Below are 21,511 nucleotides of genomic sequence, written 5' to 3' on the forward strand. Positions count from 1 at the left end.
TTTTTCCTCCATTCAGTTTGAGGTAATTTCTTTGCATCCAGGTATTAATTTGTACCATGCAGATATTAAATCGGTCGGCAGTCTCCTCAACGTTGTCAGACAACGAGACCACTATCTGTGTATCATCGGCGTATGAGACTACCGAGAAGGCAGCTTTCCTGATTATGGCCGCCAAGGGGTTTATTTAATAATTTGCAGTAGCCTGACAAGGTTTCAGAAATAAATGGGCCTTTCGGTTGGAAGATAGCGCTTTTCCGCTGCCAAACAATCTGTGATGCACCAGATCAGTGGCGGAACGAAAGCTCGCCCCCCCCCCCCCCGCAAGGTACATGGAGAGGCCCCCACTCCGGATTTAAACTGGAGTTCGAAGGCCTTAGTGCTGGGCTGAGGGGGACCCCTGCAGCTCACGCCCCCCCCCCCCCCACCGGGGGCCGGTGTTACGCACCTGCACCTGATGAATTGTTGGCTTCTTTTATTCACCACACACTTTTCCTTTAGATCCAGGCAGGAAAATGTGGACTCGCCATTTTACAACCAGATACAGCAATTCCAAACGCTCGCGTTATTTTGAGAGGTGCCATCTATTCTGCGTCAGTAGTATATGTAGATGCAGTCGAATTGTCTCTAAAGATGGGAAAATATTCAGAAACGTGCTTTTAGAAAGTTGTGGATAACCTGTAACAATTACGGAAGTGAAAACTAAAATGTTCTTCACAGTTTATCAAGTTAGTTCCAACCTAATGAACACAATTAAACAGCTGGTTGTATTCAAGTATGATTATCCTGAATTTTTACGGAGCAGCCTAAGTTATATATATTTAGGACATGAGTAGCTGTCTCTCACGCACATTCCCCTCCTGAGCTACCCCGTCCCCCCTTTGTGAGTCTTGATAACTAAGTGCTAGTCTCCCGCTCTCTCCACCCCATACAATTTCTCTCTGCGTCCTGCCACAAGGGGCTCTGCACGCTCGCGTCCCTCAGTTAAGTGCCCCATTGCACTGTTGCCCGACGGATCTCACCCATGACTGCCACTGGCACAATCATGTGACCCGGTGATTCAGTGTGAGTCACACTATGTTGAGGTGCTGCGTGTCCGGCCCAGCGCGCCTCAGATCATGGCGCCTCAGTCAGTGTCGGTAGCAGGGGTACTCTATATTTACAGCAGCCCCCTTCTCTGGCCCCTGTTATGCCTCCTTCCTTTCTGATGGGATTCTTCCTTACATTTGCTAATAATATTATAACAACTATTATTACTGCATCGAGTCAGAATTGTTTTTTCTGAGCTACTTCCGAAAGGCAGGGTTGCTGAATACCAAATCCTGCCTAGTTTTGCTTCCACGTCATGTGTATTTCTGCCACCCCCATACACTTCCTGTCTATTGATCTCGCGGTTATAGGTGCTTTTCCTGCTTTCACTCTTGCTCGCTCTTTTCTCATTATTCTAATTGCTTATTTCTCAGTTTTCTGCATTTCACTCTCTCGCTCTAGATCAAAGCCTGTGGATGAAAAAAGTCTCAGCCCCAAAAAATGAGCTTAGGAGCACTCCACCTGCAGCGGCGGCTTAAATACAGCCCTTTTAGAATGTCTGGGAGGGGTACAACATCTCCAGGCGATTTCTAACCTGCGCGGAAAGAGGCCAAAATATACTTGGAAAAAAAACTGCGTCACAGATTTGTATTGCCTTTGGATATATACACACCGCAACTTAGGGACAGGACTCAATCCTTGGTCACATCGCAGCACGACCAAGGGACGACAGCGCCCGCTGTGATATCTGCAATAAAAGACCGTTGGTTTGTGTGCATATGAAAGCTCTAAGGTAATGCTGTTAACGCCTACTGTGGGACGTAAACACGGTTTACTCTCTGGGCACCCCTTACAGACTGGCACAATGCGGAACAGGGAAGAACGAGTCATCCCAGCGATAAGCATGAGCGCAATATTTACAACATTTTGAAAGTAAAACCACTTTTCATATGTCTGTTGCCTTTGGACCACTAGGAACCAAGGGGCATATCAACAACAACCGGCGATAATTATCGCTAAGCGCACTTAGCGCTAGGATAATTATCGCCGGCTAGCATGGATTTTTATCCCTGAGATAGCGTGCTATTAGCAACGCTTATCTCAATAGCGATAAAAATCCTCACGCTAAGTGGCTTACGTGAGATTATCGCTGGAAACCCAGCGATAATCTCACGTTAGATTGTTGATAGGGACAGACAAACTTAGCCATGATATCCTCCTTCCATAGGATATCATGGCTAAGTCAGAAAAATACCAGACGTAAAAAAGCAGCGTTAACCGAGGTTAGCGCTGCTTTTTTTGTCTCTAACAGGGTTAGCGATATTCTTGATAATAGGAGACATGTCGCTTAGCGACATTTCTCCTATTATTTTACTCTGGAACGCCTCCTTTGCATCTCATTAGAGATGCAAGGGGAAGCGTAGAGTAAAAGGGTGCTAACATGCAAATTTGCATGTTAGCACCCTGTTGTTGATAGGGCGCTAGTTTTATCTCTCCTTTTTTGGCTTAGAGATAAAGCCCTTGTTGATATGCTCCCACAGAAACTCCAAATGCACATTTCACATTCTAGTCTCCCTCTCCCTCCAATATGGCCCCCAGTTACGACAGCCAATCCCATAAAGGGATACAGAAAGCTCCAAAACGACCTGTTTTTTTGTTTCTGCACTACTCCGAGTGCTGTGTTCCTGCTTGTCAGGTAAGTGTGGGGCGGAGGTCCTGCTTTAGCGGACTCTTGTGCACTGTATACGTTTGGTATTGGGGGTACTTTGTTTTACATTGGACCCTCGGTCCTGCGTGCTGCTCCGGTTCCTGCTACTGCGGTACCGGCATGGCTGAGGTCGGGTTCATTTTGGGACCCGCCTCCTCTCTGTTTCCACGCCGAGGTGTCCTGCTGTAAGGTCGGACTTTACCGGTGAGTTAATCAGATGATTGCCAACCGCAAGTCCTGCTCAGCGGGCTTCATGCGGTCGGCGCTTTTGTTATTTATGATCGCGCTTCCAGCACGGGGAGTTGATTTTACCGTCTTCCCGTTTGGGACTTGGTTTTGTTTCTTCTGAGGCGGCAGTCCTTTGCAGCGTCTCCTCGGCTGCGGTTTTCTTTCTCGGTGAAAGGGGGGGGGGGCGTGCTTATGGTTCCTTATGTACTTGTTGGGGGCGTGTCATGTTGTTTTTTTCCTGGTGCTTGATAGCCATTTAAAGCGCAGGTTTCTTCAGTTCTGTGCTGTATGCTTGTTCACTTCCTGCCTTTCGTTTTCTTGTGGTTATGGAGGTTGCTGATGACGTGGTGGCTTCTGGCCTTGGGGAAGTCGCTTCTGGTTCTCGGGATGAGTTACCTTCCTTAGCTGTGATACAGTGAATGATAGACTCAGCTGTGGCTTCTGCTTTACATGGCAAGATGGCTGCGCCTCCTTCTAAGAAGGTCAGATCTGATCCTGCCTCCCTGGTTGGTTCTGACGCTGAAGATGATGTGGAGGTTAAGGGTCGCTTTGTACAGGGTGCTGACCTTAAGGATATGCTGGGGCACATTCGCGCCAACTTGCTGTTTCCTGATTTGGTTGTTCCGATGGAGGAGGATTTTTTTGCGCAATATCAGCGTCCCGATCCTGAGAATCTCCCCTTACATTCTTCTGTTGTGAAAGTGTTGGAGACTGAATGGAGGGATGTTGACAGGGGTGCTTTCCCACGTTACCTGTCTAAACGTTACCCCTTGCAGGATTTTGCTGCCAAGTATCCGTCATCCGTGAAGGTTGATTCCTTGATGGCGGCGATGTCGTCTCATGGGTCTGTGGTTTCTGAGGATTCCTCTCCTGCGGATCCTGTGGATAGGAAGGTGGATGGGGCGGTGAAGCGCACTTTTTCTGCTGCAAATTTTTCCATCCGGACTGCCACTTATTCTTCTTATGCCATTCAATCCTTGCTGAAGGATTTTCAGCCCTTGGCTGAGCTGTTAGACCAGGGCGAGGATATCTCCTCTACGTTGGCCATGATGGAGCAACAGGTTCGTCTCCTTTTGGACGTCTCTTTTGATGCCTTGGGTGCGGCTGCTTCTGCGGCTGGTTCTTCAGTGGCGGCTCAGCGCCAGTTGTGGCTGCGCTCCTGGAAGGCTGATGCTGCCCAGAAATCTTTGCTTATGAAGATTCCTTTTACTGGAGTTGAACTTTTTGGTCCTCCTTTGGAGGATATGGTGAAGAAGACGGCGGAGGATCGGAAACTGCTGACTCCGGATGGGGCTGGTCGTTTCTGGTCTTTTGGTGCTACCCATGCCTTTGATCCTTCTCGTAGGGGCTGTGTTCACCAGCCCTTTCGTGGTCGGGGCGTGGCCGGGGTACCCCTTCCACAGATAAGTCCCGGTTCTCCAACGGTCGCTCCTCCGATGCTGCTCCCTCTAAATCGTGACTCTGTTTCTCCGGGGAGGGGTCCGGTTGGGGGTCGGCTGCGATTCTTCCTGCCGTCCTGGAGGTTGACTGTGTCGGATCAGTGGGTCCTTCGGGTGGTTTCCGAGGGTTTTCGCCTTGGGTTCAGCCAGGATCCACCAGACTATTTCAGGTCCACTCCTTGCCCCAGGTTGGCTCTCAAGAAGGCGGCGCTTTTGGCCGGTATAGACTCTCTTCTGGCAAAAGGTGCTGTGATTCCGGTTCCGGTGAATCAGCAGGGGTTGGGGGTGTACTCCATCCTGTTCCTTGTGTCCAAGCGCACGGGGAATCTCCAGCCTGTCCTGGACTTGAAGTGGCTGAATGGGTTCATTCCTCCTCCGACTTTCAAGATGGTGTCTCTGAGGGTGATCCTCCCTCTGATTTCTTGGGGGAACTTTCTGGCATCGGTGGATCTGCAGGACGCCTATCTCCATGTGCCGGTGCACCCCGCCAGTCAGCGTTTTCTGAGGTTCTGTGTCCTGGGTCGGCACTACCAGTTTCAGGTATTGCCTTTTGGTCTCTGCTCTGCGCCCAGGGTGTTTACGAAGGTTCTGGCGCCTGTCATTGATCATTTACATGGGGAGGGCATTCACGTATTTCCCTACCTGGACGATTTATTGATTTCTGCGTCTTCTCTTTCTAAGGCGGTGGTCCATATCCGGAGGGTTTGCCAGGTCCTGGAATTACATGGCTTCCTGGTGAATGTGGGGAAGTCCTCCCTGGTTCCTTCGCAGGATCTGACTTTCATTGGGGCTCGTTTCAGGACTCTGTTGGAATCGGTGTTCCTGCCCCCTGCTCAGATGGCCACTCTACAGTCTGCTGTTCGGTGCCTGCTATCGGGTCATTCCCAGCCTGCGAGACTTTGGTTGAGGGCTCAGGGTCTAATGTCAGCTTCCCTGTCAGTGGTTCCTTGGGCTCGCCTACACCTGTATCCCATGGTGTCCCACATTTTGTTGCATTGGGACCCCTGTTCTCAAGATCTCGATCTCTTGATTCCTGTGTCAGTGGGGGTTCGGGTGGCCCTGGGATGGTCGTTGGACGTGGTTCATCTATCACAGGGTTGTCCTTTTCTGGTGGTTCCTTCTCGGGTCCTCACTACCGATGCCAGCCTTTTGGGCTGGGGTGCTACTCTTGGGGACTCTTCGACTCAGGGTGTTTGGGATCAGACTGTGGTGTCTTGTTCATCGAATTACAGAGAGCTGAAGGCTGTCCATTTAGGTCTGTTGGCATTCTTGGACCTTCTCTTGGGTCATCATGTTCAGGTCAGGACGGACAATCAGGTAGTCATGGCATATATCAATCATCAGGGGGGCTGCCGGGTTCCATCCCTCAGTACCCTCAGTTACCGGATTTGTTCTTGGGCGGAGTTGCACCTGGAGTCTCTGTCGGCTGTTTACCTCCCTGGTCGGGAGAACGTGGTTGCAGATTGCCTGAGCCAGGTATTTCCGTCCATAGGGTCCTTGTCCCTGACGCGCCTGATGTTCCAGGTTTTGAGGAGGAGGTTTGGGTCTCCGATTGTGGACCTGTTTGCTTCCCGGTCCAATGCGAAAATCCGTTGCTTTTGCACGATTACGCCTTGTCCGGAGGCGTGGAGGATAGATGCTCTGTCCTTCCGGTGGCCGAGGGGCCTGTTGTTTGCATTCCCTCCTGTTCCCCTGATCCCCGCTGTGTTGCAGAAGATCAAGAGGGAGGGGGCCCTTGTTCTTCTGGTTGTGCTGTGTTGGCGTCGCCACCCATGGTTTCCTCTGTTGTTGGAGTTGGCGGTGGGCACGGGATGGTTGTTGCCCTTCGATCCTTTTCCTCTGATGGGGCCTCCGCTTCCTCTTCCGGTGTTCCGGTCATTGGGTCTGCGGGCCTGGCTCTTGAGAGGGACTCCCTGATTCGGGGTGGGTGTTCTGTGGTGGTTGCTGATGTTATTCAGCGGTCCCGGCGCCCGTCTACTTTGTGTACCTATGCGAAACACTGGGACAACTTTGCTGCTTGGTGCGTTCAGCGCGGTTTGTCTGTGTCTGACTTGGATCCTGCGCGCATTCTTGATTTTTTGCATGAGGGTTTTGCTTTGGGTTTGGCCATCTCCACTCTTCGTGCACAGTGGGCTGCCATTAGGGCCTTTCATGCTCTTCCTTTGATTTCTGTGTCGCCTTTGGTGTCCAGGCTTTTGAAATCTCTGGCTTTTCAGCGTCCCCGTCCTGTTCTATCTTCTCCTCCTTGGGATCTTCCGCTGGTTCTGCGTGCGCTGCAGTTAGTTCCTTTTGAGCCTTTGGAGTCGGTTGACCTGAAGTTCTTGACTCTTAAGGTCGTCTTTCTTGTGGCTATTGCTTCTGCCAGGAGGATTGGGGAGTTAGGAGCTTTCCTGAGGTCTGCTCCTTTTTTGTGTGTTCTGGAGGATCGTGTTGTACTGCGCCCTCACCCCACTTTTGTTCCGAAGGTGAATTCCTTTTTTCATCGTTCTGCTGAGGTGGTTCTGCCAGTTCTTTGTCCTGATCCTTCCTCTGGGTATGAGTCATTGCTGCATCTTCTGGATGTTTGGCGCGCCTTGTTGATTTACCTGGATCGGACTTCTTCTTTTTGCAAGGTGGACAATTTATTTGTGAATGTTGGTTTGTCCCGTAAGGGTTTGCGTCCTTCCCTGTCCACTCTCAATCGTTGGATTAAGGACGTTATTCTGTTGGCTTACGGTTCTTCTTCCTTGGTTCCGTCTCTTCCGGTTCAGGGGCGTTCCACTCATTCGGTTGCTGTCTCCTGGGCCGCTTTCAAGGGGGTGTCCATGGAGGATATTTGCCGTGCTGCCACTTGCTCTTCCCCTCATACCTTCATGTCGCACTACCGTCTTCAGGTTGGTGGTAGTGCTTCGGTTACCTTTGCCTCTTCTGTGCTGGGTTCTGGGGTTCCTTAGGTTGGAGATTCTATGTGTCTCTTTCCTGTTGTTGTAATAAAGTTTTGATTTGTTTCTGACTTTACTGGTGGACTCTGTCCTTACATGAAGCTGATATGCTTTGGTATCTGCTCATTGGTTAATACTGTGTCGAGGAAGACGGACGAGGAGGTAATGCCCCGGTTACTTACCGGTAATCTTCATTACTCCGAGTCCTTGTCTTCCTCGCAACAGTATAGTTTCCCTTTCCCTCCCGGCCCTCTTCTTGGCTTCATGTTTGCGGCTTGGTTTCTCAGGTCGTTTTGGAGCTTTCTGTATCCCTTTATGGGATTGGCTGTCGTAACTGAGGGCCATATTGGAGGGAGAGGGAGACTAGAATGTGAAATTTGCATTTGGAGTTTCTGTGGGAGCCGAAGGCTCATTGGTTAATACTGTGGCGAGGAAGACAAGGACTCGGAGTAATGAAGATTACCGGTAAGTAACCGGGGCATTTCAACTCACTGACCCATCCAGGTAGCTGAGCACAAGTTATCAGAATGCAGATGATCGAACAAGAAAAAAAATACAGAAATGTTTGAATTTCTCACACATTTCGCCATTGCCTCTGAAAAAGTTAACGTCACTGACCTTACACTTCACAACATTAACTGGCATCCAATTGCAGTTAAGATAAATTTAAAATTATGTGACTACTCCTATTAAGCTGGAAAATCCTTTACATGTTAGAGCTGCTTTCCTCATCCCAGGCGGGGAGACCCTATTGGGAGCTTAAAGCATTCAGACTCAAAACCTCTTCTGCCCAGAAGCATTCCCACCGGACACATCTGCCTAGAATCCTCAGCCACTGGAAACTAAAAAAAAGACTTGGCAAAGCCAATAGGTCATGCCTTGGCAAGCACGCAGTGGTTTATTTCTAGTTTCTTTATTTTTTGGAAGCATATGCAATTGAACTCAAAGGATTAAAATGCATAGATTAAAAATATTAAAATACAAAAGTTAATATGGCACGATCTAAAGGTTGCAAGTATATGATTTCAAAGTTAAAAAAGTAACAAATGAACCAGCACAGTACTTGGCCCCTCATCTTGGCACTCTAACCTCACTGAAGAGCACTATGTTTTGGGGGGGGACCAGATGTGTCATTGTCATCAGGTAAAACTCAGTCACTCGAACTGCACTGAATTCAGCTAACAGACTTGCTCTGTATGCTGTAGGGGGCGGGAGCAAAATCAGAATGGAGATGGTACATTTCAATGGATAAAGAGGGCCGACCCAAAACCTCTGCATGTTTGTATTTACCGAAAAAGTTCACTTTCCCTAACTATTTCTGAGCTAGTCCTTGTCTCTCTGGCAGCTTTCAAACCAACGCCATGAGGTTATGCGTTTCTGCGTTATTTTAGGTTATTTTGAAGTTTTAAAAAGAGAGGGTGACCCCACTGTCAACATCAGAGCGCTTGATATAAATGAAAACATATGTACTATGTAAAAATTAAAGGTAATTTTTTTCTCTTCCCGCACAATTTAGTCATTCCTGCTGCAAGTTTGGTCCTTCCCTGCTGCATAATTCTAGTGGCACTATTGACACTTGCTGTCAGGGACCCCCACCACCCACCGCCACACACAATCTCGTCTGTACAATAAAATATATGGTTTCATGTTTTACAAATTATATTATATAAATGTTCAGTATCACCTAAACAGTGGCCATCATACAAATAGCAGCCGACTTTGGAGCTGAGGAACCAGGTTCGAGTTTTGGTGTCGGCTCAACGTCTTGTGATTCTGGGCATATCACTTAATCTCCCTGTGCCTAGCAAAAAATGAATGAGTCCTTGCATAATGTAAGTGACGCTCATGTAAAGCGCTCCAATACCTTCTGGTCGAGTTCGTGCTATATATTAAAATTAAAAAAATAAAGCACATTAAAACATTAACTGAAATAACATTTTATTTACCATTTTTCTAGGATGCGAAGTGTATCATTAGGCATCTGCTTAGTACTGCGTAACTTATTCCCAGCAGTTACAATGGCGCCATACTTTGCCGTCTCCGTGGTCTGGTTTAGATGTTGACGCAAAGCACGTCCCTTGACTTTAGCCCGGCAGCCGTAAAATCCCGCACAAACATTTCTATTATCTTCACATTAACCAATTTGCCATAATGATCCAGAAGAAATGTATATAATGTATATCTGTTATTTAAAGTTACGTTTTTCAGGCTTGAGAGAATTTGACATGAAAAGTATTGCGTCATAGAAGAAGTCTGAGGGATGAACAGGATATGGCTGGCGTCCCCAAATGTCAAAAAACCCAGCAGGACCTGTGCGCCTTTTATTAGGCTCCGTGACCACCACCGCAGCGCTGCTAATGTCTGCCCAGGGGTAACATTAGGAGTCACGGAAAATATGTTTCATGCTTGGCATTCATCGCCGCGTCGGTGTCCCGCATAAAATGGTATTTACATGGTTGCCCTTGCACCAAACAAAATTCCATACTCCTGGCTGAAAAAAAATTATTTTCTGATGACAAACCAATGAAAGAAGAAACAAGCGTGACGCACGGATGCTCCTCTCTCTCTGCTTTGGGCGAGCGGGGTGGGCAAGGTCCCGAAAGCGAAAGAGGATCACGCCGGAGCTGGTCTTTATGGGGGCATGTGTTTGAAACACATGGCCCCATAAAGATAAGAAATCTTTTACGACGCACGGAAAGCAGGCGAGCCCGTCCAAGTGGGCCATCCGAAAAAGCCAAAGTTGGCAACCTACAAAGCTCTTTTCCAATGGCTGGCCACTATTTAGCATAAACGGTGACGCCAATCAGTGGAAAAGAGGGGTGGGGCTTAAAGCCCTTTACTGAAATCTCCTCAAAGACATCAAATCTCGCCGAGCGAGCTGCGCATGTGCGCAGCAACGCTAGCCGAGACCTAATAAAGGGTATCTTTTGTGTAATCCTATATGGATGAGAGCAAATACCAATTCCTCTCTTCTAGAAGGTCAGGTCCGAGATGCTTTGATAATGACCTCTGTGGCCCCTTTACTTAAAAAGCCGACCTTGGACCCAGAAGATCTTTCGAATTATATGCACATCTCTCAATTGCCTTTTTTGGCTATACCCTTAGAAAAAGTGGTTTTCTACAATTGTCTAAATGTGTGGAAACCAACTGCAAATAATGCAACAGGTCTCTCAGGCCAGCACTAGTTTTATTATACTGTCCTGTTGGGGTGTATTTGATCAAAGGATATGTTGGGCGCTCACAGAGTTATGTCTTTTCGCTAGAAAGTGAAGTGATTCTCAGCGGTGCTAGAGGAGAGGGGGCATACCCTAAATCCTCCACAGTACTGACCCCAAGGTCAACCATAAAAGCAATGCCTATCCTCTGCACACTCTCATATTTACAATACAATTCACATTTATTTCCATTATATAAGAAAGAGTAATCCATTGTGTTCTTTTCTTTGTCTTTAATTTCACAATACCTAGCCAACACATGATTCATCGATAGGGGAAGACCCCACGACTTCTTCAGGGTTAGAGAAATATAATAATACCAGTTTCAAAGTATATACATGATTGAACATATGATACATGGTGAAAACAAGTCACCATTATGTGGAAACCGGGAGGTGACTTACATGACTTGTTTATCTATGTTGAGTCTTTGCTATCACAAATTCATGATGTCTCTCCTTTATGATTGGGGAGTCTGGTGACATTGTCAATCCCTATTTTAGGAAAAGAGTATAGGAGACTATGAAGAGCCTAACAGGTAGGGAGCTTCAATGGGCGTCATGACTGGATAGTGGGTGTAGGACACGATATTGTCCGGGATTGGTGGCTTTTAATAACGCACTAATGGGTGTGACAGAATAATTCTACACCTTGCGATTTGGTGTCATTGGCATGATACAGTTTGAGAGCTTTTACTCACATGGTCTAACACTCCATTGGACATCACTAGCATGATATTTTCTGATAGCTTTTGCTCACATGGTATATTAACTCATTTAATTAGGAGAGTGTGTAGTTACACCATGCAAATATACTATGCCTCCTCTGGGGCCACTGCACACACCACACACTCTAGGGCCGTGGTACTCCTAGTACGGCCCGGGGCCTCCAGCGGCCCGGCATGCCTTCCTTGGCGGCCCGTGGACCTTGCAGCTAATGTACCCATGGCCCCCCAGAGAGAGAGAAAGTGGAGAGAGAGAGAGAGAGAGTGGAGAGATAGTGGACAGAGAGAGAGAGAGAGAGACAGTGGAGAGAGAGTGGAGAGAGAGTGGAAAGAGAGTAGAGAGAGACTGAATGACTGAGAGACTGACTTAGAGAGAGCCTGACTGACTGAGAGACTGACTGACTCACAGAGAGAGAGGGAGACTGACTGACAGAGAGAGAGACTGACTGACTGAGAGAGACACTGACTAACCGAGAGACTGGCTGACTGAGGGAGAGAGAGAATGAGTGAGGGAGAGAGAGACAGAGAGAGAGAGAGAGAGACTGACAAGAGAGAGACTGGTCGACTGACTTAGAGAGAGACTGACTGAGAGAGAGACTGACAGAGAGAGAGAGAGAGACTGACAGAGAGAGACTGACTGAGAGAGAGACTGACAGAGAGAGAGAGACTGACAGAGCGAGACTGACTGAGACTGACTGACAGAGAGAGAGACTGACTGAGCGAGAGAGACTGACTGACAGAGAGAGAGACTGACTGAGACTGACTGACAGGGAGAGAGACTAAGAGAGAGAGAGAGACTGATTGAGAGAGACTGAGCGAGAGACTGACTGACAGAGTGACTGACCGAGAGAGAGACTGACTGACAGAGAGAGAGAGAGAGAGAGAGAGAGAGAGAAACTGACTACCAGAGAGAGAGAGAGAGAGAGACTGTGATGGAATTGGGATCAAAGTGTGTATGAAGCTATGCAAAGCCTCTTAAGATTGCTATTGTCTGCTAATAAAAATGTATTATCAAAACGTGCTCTTTGTAGTTACATCAGCTTTTGAAATACAGCATTGTCGCCTTGTCTAATGTTTTGAAACAGGTTTGATTTTTTCTACTCTAGCCCCGCCCCCACACTGACCCTGCCCCCCCACTAACCCCACTCCTACCAGTGCAGCCCTCGCCCACAAACCACACTGTAATTTTGGCCCCCGACAGAAAGTTTGTGAGTACCCATGCTCTAGGGGATGTGTACTTTACTGGTTGTTGATATCTTGAAATGGAACTATGAAGTACTTGGGTGTCCATGATATAAAAGGTTGTATGACTATGATAACTGTGTTCACACACTTTTTTATCTGGATTTCCACATAATGGTGACTAGTTTTTACCATGTATCATATGTTCAATTATCTATATACTTTGAAACTGGTCTTATTATATTTCTCTAGCCCTGAAGAAGTTGTGGGGTCTTCCCCTATCAACAAAACACGTGTTGGCTGGGCATTGTGAAATTAAAGACAAAGAAAAGAACACAACGGATTACTCTTTCTTGTAAAATGGAAATAAATTGTAATTGTATTTTAAATATGAGCGTGTGCAGAGAATAGGCATTACCCATTTTATTATCCAGGAAGGTCCATAATGAGTGTTGTAAATGGAAAATAAAATATTTGTTTTGCCCTAAATTGGGACTAAGAGTTGGCAGCAGACTGAGGACAAAGTCATGAAGAGCAGAGTCTGACAGTCAACTTATACTCTTTTTTTTTTAACTCAGCCCCAAATAAATTGGCAAAAAGAACTAAATGTGAGAGTAAGTATTCATTAGGACGTTGGCATTTAGTCAATTCAGAAATCTGGTGACTCTCTGAACTTTTAGCATCATTATGGGGTTGTCAAATCACTTTCAGAATACATTAATTAGCTTTGAAATCCTCATGAGCCCAGGCGTTGAATTTGTGTGCGTCTGAATATGTGGAGTCAACCATAGTTAGTATCTGATAGAGTTGCTGAGGTGATTCTTTCTTTCCCACATCCTTTCAAAGCATTCAGAGTTCTTGCATGTAAAGCTTGAAGAAGTAAAAAAAACCTAGCCCCACCGCTTGCCCCACCGTTATCTCCAGACCCAAACTTCACACCCGGTCCACGGCTCCATTTGGTGAGTACCAGCACTTATGTTTTTTTCCCTTTAAAGTACTGCCTGTATCAGAATACACGCATTACACATGCCTGGCTTTGTTATACTGTTTGTCAGTAAAGGTTAGTATTCGTATTCTCTTACAATCTCTTTGTTTGATGCATAGGTCAGTGTATACTGCTGAGAATACACCTTTGCATCCTAAATTTACATCCCCACCCACTCCCTGAGATCTAAGAACCAGCTTCACCTGGAAAGTTCCTACATTTTGGCTTAAAACCCATGGTGGAATATCCTTTTTGGTTGTTTGGTTTCTGTATCAACGAGCCAAATTGTACTTTGTGAACTGCAGGAAGTGACTTAAGACTTGGTTATTCCCCAGTATGTAATTAGTTTGCTCTTCCGGATTTGTTTCTATGTCCTTATCTCTGTGTAAATTCTGTTTTTTGTTTAGCACCAGGGTGCCATTGGAAGTGTGTTTGCTGCCCCGTATAAACAGCTGATATAAACAGAATTGCAAAGGGTAGGTTAGCGACTTCTTTTTAAAGTTGGGGAAGTAAGATATTAAGATATATTTATGGCTAGAACATACATTCATTTTTAATCTGTCTGTTTACCTTAATATAACCTCTTTCTTTCATTCTTTTTCATGTTCTCAGCTGTCTCAACATTTTACCGCTTTCTGTATCACTCTCTCTTTTTCTTATCTCTTTCTCTCTACTTTGCCTCTCTCTATTTTCCTTTTATATTGTTTCTCACTTCTCCTTTGCTGCTCATGTTTTTCGGTGCCCTGTCCCTCACTACCTTGTCACATTGGCTTTGTGATCTTTTACTCTCTTTGTGCTATCTCTCGGTTGGTACACCTTTTTCACTCATTTGTTGCTCTTGATGTTCTAAGTCCTTTTTTCCCTGCCAAAGACCTAGGGCCTAACTTAGATGTTGGCGTATCTGGTCCCACTGTCAGTTTTCCAATGGGTTTACCCCTGCCGACTTGGCGGACCACTCTCTGTATTTAGATGTTGGTGGGTCCTTGGAGGGAAGACAGTGTGAGTCCCACTGTCACTGCAAGAAACTTTCTCCTGAGTTGATGACGTCCTAGGCAGAGGTGGCTGTCAGAGGGAGTTCCGCCAAGAGTACGGCTGAGTTGATTATGATGTGGCTTTCCATCGAGGCAACCGTGTTGGGTAAACCTCTAAACTCGGGTTGGCAGAAACAAAGAAAAAGAGGTGAAAACTTACCTTTTTCAGTTTCCCTCTTCCGTTACCGTCTTGAACCCCATTGTCCGGGTTCCTCCTGTGCTGCTGGTACTTGACCATGAAGCTCAGCAACCCCGTTGTTGCCGGAATCTAATGTAGGCTTCTGTGTTACCATTAGCTTTCACCTTGTGTATGTTTACATCGCTCTTAAATGCCATTTTTTTATGTGTCATGCATAAGTGTTCATCTTACAACTTATCGTGGTAAAATGTACCCACCTGTAGTGATGCATAAAAAAATATTTATTTGGTGGTGGTGGGTGTTGCACTTGTGGTGACTGTGGTTGTACAAACAATGGTGAGTGTATGTTGTTGTGTGCAATGCAATAGGTAAAATGAATGGCATTATACATTAGCTACATATACATATTGGCAGTTCATAACATATATGTGTAGTTAGATAATGATAAGTAGTACTTGCCTGTCTCCACATCACCATGGCCTCAGTCCGTCAGGACACCAGCGGCACAACGAGAGTATCTAAATTGGCTCACGCAAACCTGCCAGCCTGACGGCGATGGAGTACTGTTAACCAGCTGAGTATTCTGTGGCGGCGGAAAGCAGTTTGTGGCTGCCACATCTAAATACAGCAGGCGGACCACAGTCAGCTGAAGGAGTATTTAGAACCAGCGCCACGGCGGGATGATGGTAGTCCCGCCAAGATCTAAATCAGGCCCCTAGTTTGGCAGGGCTTGCTCATCTCTCACTGCTCTGTCCTCAGTCTATTCTTTTGTTATCTTTTTGTCATGCCAATGAAACTATACACTCCTCTGCATCCTTGCACTCTATCTATGCTGTGCCTATCATTCGCTCTCCAGGACTATTCCTTGGCCATTATTGTATAATTTTCTGTCTCGCTTTCATGTTGTTGATCCTCAGTATGTGCTTTGTCCTTTTCCTCTGCTATGTGTTGTCTCTGCTTTCTCTCCCATTACATGTCTTCTCATCTAATTTGTGTTGGGTTCCTTGCATATCTTTTTTTTTTTCTCTCTGCTCTGGTCTTTTCTTCCTACTTCCTTCTCTTGCTCGGTCTTCCTCTCTTCTCTACCCCTTCCCTTCTTTCCTTTTTGTCTAACAAAATTATGTCACTACATTTTTAGCATTGCCTGCCCTTTCCATCAGTTCCACAACTTCATGGATGATTGGATAGAAGAAAAAAGGCTGCTTGCACTGGGAATATTCTCTCTACCGGTGGCCTGTTAAGATACCTGCATCTGATGCAGGTAAGGCTGGGGTCAAACCCTTCTGGACCCCAGTGCCCAGTGCCACTGCACCATTGACTGATAGAGGTGGAAGCCTCATACTTTTACTTTGCCATTGACCACTATGGCTCAGAGTTTGCTGTCAGAAACACATTGTCCCAGTCCTTACTGTAAGTTCGTATCCCCAAACCAACATCATATTAGAGATGTTAGACCTGGCCTTTTTGCAGGTTTATCCCCAAACTTTTTGTCTTTTCCCTCTTACTTTTCTGACCCTGTTTTTGTAGGGCTATCAGTTTCTGGGCACTTTACCACAGCTGATCAGTGCTAAAGTGCATATGCTCTCTGTGTAAATTGTGATCTGATTGGTTATCCATGATTGGCATATTTGATTTACTGGTAACTCCCTAGTAAAGTGCACTGAGTGTACCAGGGCCTGTAAAGAAAATGAAATGCTAGTAGTGGGCTTGCAGCACTAGTTGTGCAACCCTTATGAGTAGCCTTGTAAATGTATCTTAGACCTGCAACTGCAGTGTCTGTGCATGCAGTTGTAAACTGCCATGTTTCCCTGGCGAGTGCATCGACTTATCAGGCCCAAACCTTCTCTTTGATTACATGTAAGGCATCCCTATGGTAGACCCAAGATACCCCCATGGGCAGGGTGCAGTGTATGTGAAAGGTAGGACATGTACTGGTGTGTGTTCTGATATTGTGAAATACTGCCAATTTCGTTTTTCACTGTTGAAAAGCTATCTGTCTCATAGGCTAACATAGAAGTTGCTTTGTAACATATCACAAGTACAACTTTTCATTGGAATAAGATAGAAGAATGGATATTAGGCTCTCAGAACTCATAATTTAATAACACACCTTTTGGTAAAGGTAGTTTTTTAATTCTGTGTTTGAACATGCCAATTTTAGAAAGTGGGCCTTTTCTTACTTTACCATTCTGTGTGCCTCTCCCTGTCTGTGTATTCAGCGTCTGGTGTTAGAGTGACAGGAGCTGGAGATGTGCAATCACTCTAGACAGTCACAAGGGGGGTTGAGGTATGTCCTGCCTTTCCTGGGTGACTCATCACTGGGCTGAATAGAACTGGTCTGAATTTAGAGTGGTAAGAGGCCACTAGCATCTGAATAGGCCGTGTGTCCTTTTCACAATGCTGTCTCCGCCCCCCCCCCCGTGGTCATGCTGCACCAGGGAGGACAGGACTGGTGTGGACTCAGTTCAGATACTCTTGCCACAAAGAGAACAGTGACCCAACGGGATATAAGTACTAGACCTAAAACCCCAGGACTTTAGATTACTTCAAGAAACAAGAGGACCCTGTCAAGAAAAAGAGCAAAAGAACTGTGTGAGGAGCGCTGTCTTTTCTGTTTGAGGGGTGAGTTGGCCTGCAGTTGCTGCTTTTGTCTACGGTGGAGGAAAAGGACTGACTCTTTTTGCCTGCTGTGGTATCCTACTTGTGAAGAATCTCCAAGGGCTTGGGTGTGCTCACCTCCTGCTGGAAGTCTAAGGGAGATAAAAGATAAGATTTCAAGAAAGATCTGTGCTGGATCTTAAATTAACCTGCCTGGAAGGAGGGCTGGGAGCTGTGTGAGGAGCGCTGCCACAGATGTGTGTGCGGTGGGGCGGCCTGCAGTTGCTACTCCTGTAGCAGGAGGAGGACCGGACTGCCCTTCACCCATGTGTTTTGAAGCAAAATCGCGTTGAGCACCTCTGTGGGGCACCAGCTTGAAGAGTGCTTCCCCTTTCTCCCAGGAGCACTCTAAGAGAGAGGAAGGGCACTTGGAGCACTTTATCCTGCTGCCTTAAGTGTGGCGAGCATGTCTGCAATTTCTAGTGCATGTAGCACTACACTGTCCCTGGTGTTAGAGGGCAGCGGGAGGGAAAAGCTTGAAGGTGGAAGTGCTCTCCCCCCTCCTCCACTGATGGTGTATACGTCTGCTGCCTCACAGATTCCAAAGAAAGCCCCAGGCCGGAGGGAGCCCCAACATTGCTGGGCAACACCACCACCTCCAGTGGGCGGGGCACGGAACCCGGAGAGGACAAAGAAGCAGAGTGCGTCCCCAACAGAGATGATGCTCCGCATCTCCCCAGCTGAGGAGAAAGGAGATCCCTCCGGTGTTGCTGGCGGTGGCTGTTGTGTCAGGAGAGGGACCTCCGTCATCTCAGCCAACGTCCAGATCAGACAAGACCACGGGGCTGGCCCGGCTCTTGCCTGAAGCTAAGTGAAAGCAGCTGTGCCACGCGTTCGTGTGCAACTGTTCGCCTTAAATGACCTCTGTGGGGAGGACCGAGAAAGATGTCTCCCCACCTCAGTGCAAGATTGATCAGAGCTGTACCATGAAAGAGGCTTTATTGCAACTAACTGGTATGTTATGCCTAATGTGTTCATGATGGTCTTGTGACATGTGCAGCTTTAAAGTGTTTACTTTAGTGCACTACTAGTTATGTTATGACTAAGGCCTAATTGCAAACTGATTTATGATCTATGTGATGTGATAACCATTGCCTAAAGACAAAGTGATTTATATGATTGTGGTCTATTGTGTTTTATATATAATACAAAGGATATTTTTATATAACCTTGTGTGGAGTCTCTTTTTGTGGTGGCCCAGTGAGTCACTGGTGTGCGCTCTACACATTGCCTCTGGAATAAGCCTGACTGCTCTGCCAAGCTACCAAGAGGGTGAGCAGAGGTTATCTTGTGTGTGTAACTCCCTTACCCTTACTAGAGTGGTGGGTTCTGCCTGGCTTAGGTGCATACCCAAGCCAACCAGAAACCCCATTTATAACAAGAGAGAAGGTGGTATGTATCCACCCGCCATCTGATGTAGGTTTACTCTTCTTCCTTTTCTCTATCTCTCTCTGTCTCCTTTTACCCATAAGGGCCCTGTTCTACCAATATACCTTTTGTTCATGTACTAAGTGACCAGCATTGCCATTGAAAGCCATTGATAAATGGCATATGGAAATGTAGGTCTTAGAGTAATGAAGATTGCCAGTAAATTATCGGGCCTGTATCAATCACGCAGGCAGCAATGTCATACCCTCGGTGCTATGTTCATGCTCCTGAAGGGTTGAGTGTAATTTGTGATCTCACAGTTGCCTGACAGAAGTAAACAGGACTGCACGTTTGTTGGTCATCTGATGACCAGTTCTTTATACATTATTAGTTTCAGTATGTAAATAGTACCATTATACAGCTGATTTGGCATGCTTTAGCGATTTTATTTGGTGATTTGTAGAGCATCTCTTGGCACTGAATGGTACATTGATTTTCAGGATGCATGCATTTCAGGATGCTTGGTAACACCACAGCTGCTGCTGTTCTAATTTATAAGTGACAATATTTTTAGGAGAATGCTGGATCACAGTATTATAGACTTAGGGCCTTATTATGAGTTTGGCGGTCTTCATCTGGGGCCGCCACCACGGCAGTCCCAGGAAGACCAACAATGGAGAGAGGAGACTAGAGGAGCACTCCTATTTTTATTGCCTAACCAATAATTTTGATAATTAAAGTTAACAAATTTTATCCTAGCATGCTGCAGGGGCTGGCATGCTGTCTGGGCTGCTGTCTGGCAAAACCGAACGTAAAATAAAGACCTGCATATCTGAACATAAAAGCATTATTAGGAATAGTAATACCAAAAGTAGTCTAGCACTTCATTGGTTAAAGGCACGGCATTCAATTGCGCAACTTAAATTTCAGGTCATAGAAATCATAGACCATATACCTGGTAGAGATCTCACTAAAACTTTGTTACAGAGAGAGGCCTTCTGGATAAAAAAATTGGGCACTCAGGACCCGAAAGGGATCAATGATAAAGTAGATTTAGGCTGCTTTTTGTGAGCGCATTAGTATGGATTGCGCCTGTGGGAGCTGTATGAGTTTTGTATATACACATGAATACTGATATTACGCTGAACAATTTGTCATACATGGATCAATGTTGCTACAACCAAAAAACCTTTGTATACACATTTTTATGTTGTCCTTTGTTTACGTTCTAGTATTTTCACTTACTAACCTTTGTGGTTTACTCTGTCGTTTTTAGGTCTCGGCTAGCGAAGGCTGCGCTTGCGCAGTCTCGCTCGCGAGATTTAATGACTTGGAGAAGAGGGGCTTGAACCCGCCTCTCTTCTCTCCTCTTCTCCATTGGCTGGCCTCTTAAATGCTGGTCAGCCATTGGAGAAGAGGCTTGTCTCTCCAAACAAGCTCCGTCTTTTTGCGATTCGGGGGCGTGTTTTTTCGATTCTTTCTCTGGGCGTGTTTGAGAAAGAAAAACACACCCCCGAATCCCAAAACGACGCTGCGTTTCTCTGAGGCATTAACCTCGGAGAAAGGCAGTGGTGTGCTCGTCCTCTCCCCCTGCTCTCCGCTCCCGTGTTCATGTTTTCGCCTGAAGCTCGGATTCACACCTGCTTTGCATGCTGCCCTCTGTTTCTTAACATTTCCACTCTTGTTGTATGTGAAAGTGATACGTTTCTGGAGTCGGACTTTATCCCAGGTGATACACCTAAAATGTCAGTGTTTGTGGTGGCGTGCAAGCCCCGGTCTTCCACACTACTGGGGTTGTGCTTGCCGTGGCAGACAGAGAGGGGGCACGATTGGGCATCAGGGCAAGCCCTGCATTCACAGAGGTGTTTTTGCCTGTGTGCACATTAGCATGGACACTGCCAGAACAGACGTCCGAGCTCGTACTATGTGCGCACTTGTAAATTGTATACTGAGGATTTCTGCTCCAAAATCCATATTGTGCTCCTAAAGACGCAGGCGACGTTATTTTCATGTCATCTGCTGTTCAAATCCTTCTAACTCTCTTCATTATTTTGTGTTCATTCCATATCATGACGGTCTTTCCGCACATTTTTAGGTCAATAAACCCCGCCCACTGTCCTACGTAGCCAGAGAGGTTCACACATAACGCTCTGCGCTGAACGGTGCTTATGTTGGAGTGTTGTTTGGCTACTTAGGACAGAGATGTAATGTGACGGGCTCAACTGCAGAGTTTATGTATTGGAGATCCTGTTCTGATCCTGGCTTTCGCACTTGATCAACACTGTGTGATCTTAGGCAAACATCGTTGTTCCCTCAGTGGCGAAACAATGGTGCCATGGACCCAAGTGCAAGCAGGGAAATGCCCTCTTTGACTACTGTTGAGATGGTAAAATGCAGCACTAATTAGGGTGCAGTGTGCCCCTCAGCCCTTTAAGTCCCGGTGCCAGTTCACCTGCTGCACATCGCTGCTCCGGGCATCCGGAGATTTCAGGGGCGAGGATAACAATTGTTTAAGTCCCCACCGAGGCGCCGTCCGTCCTAAACCACAAGTCTGTGCCACCGCCATCGTGGAACTGAGCTTCCTTTTTAGGTCTCGGCTAGCGAATGTGTATGTGTCTAGATCTATGTGTGTGTGTGTGGTTCTGTGTGTGTGTGGCTGTGTGTGTATGTGGCTCTGTGTATGTATGTGTGGCTCTGTGTAAGTGTGGGTGGCTCTGTGTGTGTGTGGGAGGCTCTATGTGTGTGTGTGTGTGTGGCGCTCTGTGTGGGTGGCTTTTTTTGGAGGTGGCTCTATGCATGGGTGGCTCTGTCTGTGTGTAGGTAACTCTGTGTGTGTGTGTAGGTGGCTCTGTATGGGTGGCTCTATTTGTGTGTGGGTTGCTCTATG

The 21,511-nt window shown here is 46.6% G+C and overlaps 1 protein-coding gene across 8 annotated transcripts in view; it reads left to right on the forward strand.

The window, feature by feature from the left end:
• Positions 1–21,511, forward strand: part of LINGO1 (leucine rich repeat and Ig domain containing 1) — a 3,568,664-nt gene that overhangs the window by 1,115,735 nt on the left and 2,431,418 nt on the right. The window lies entirely within an intron of this gene.

Source organism: Triturus cristatus, chromosome 3_1 (assembly GCF_964204655.1).
Source record: "Triturus cristatus chromosome 3_1, aTriCri1.1, whole genome shotgun sequence".
Lineage (NCBI taxonomy): Eukaryota > Metazoa > Chordata > Amphibia > Caudata > Salamandridae > Triturus > Triturus cristatus.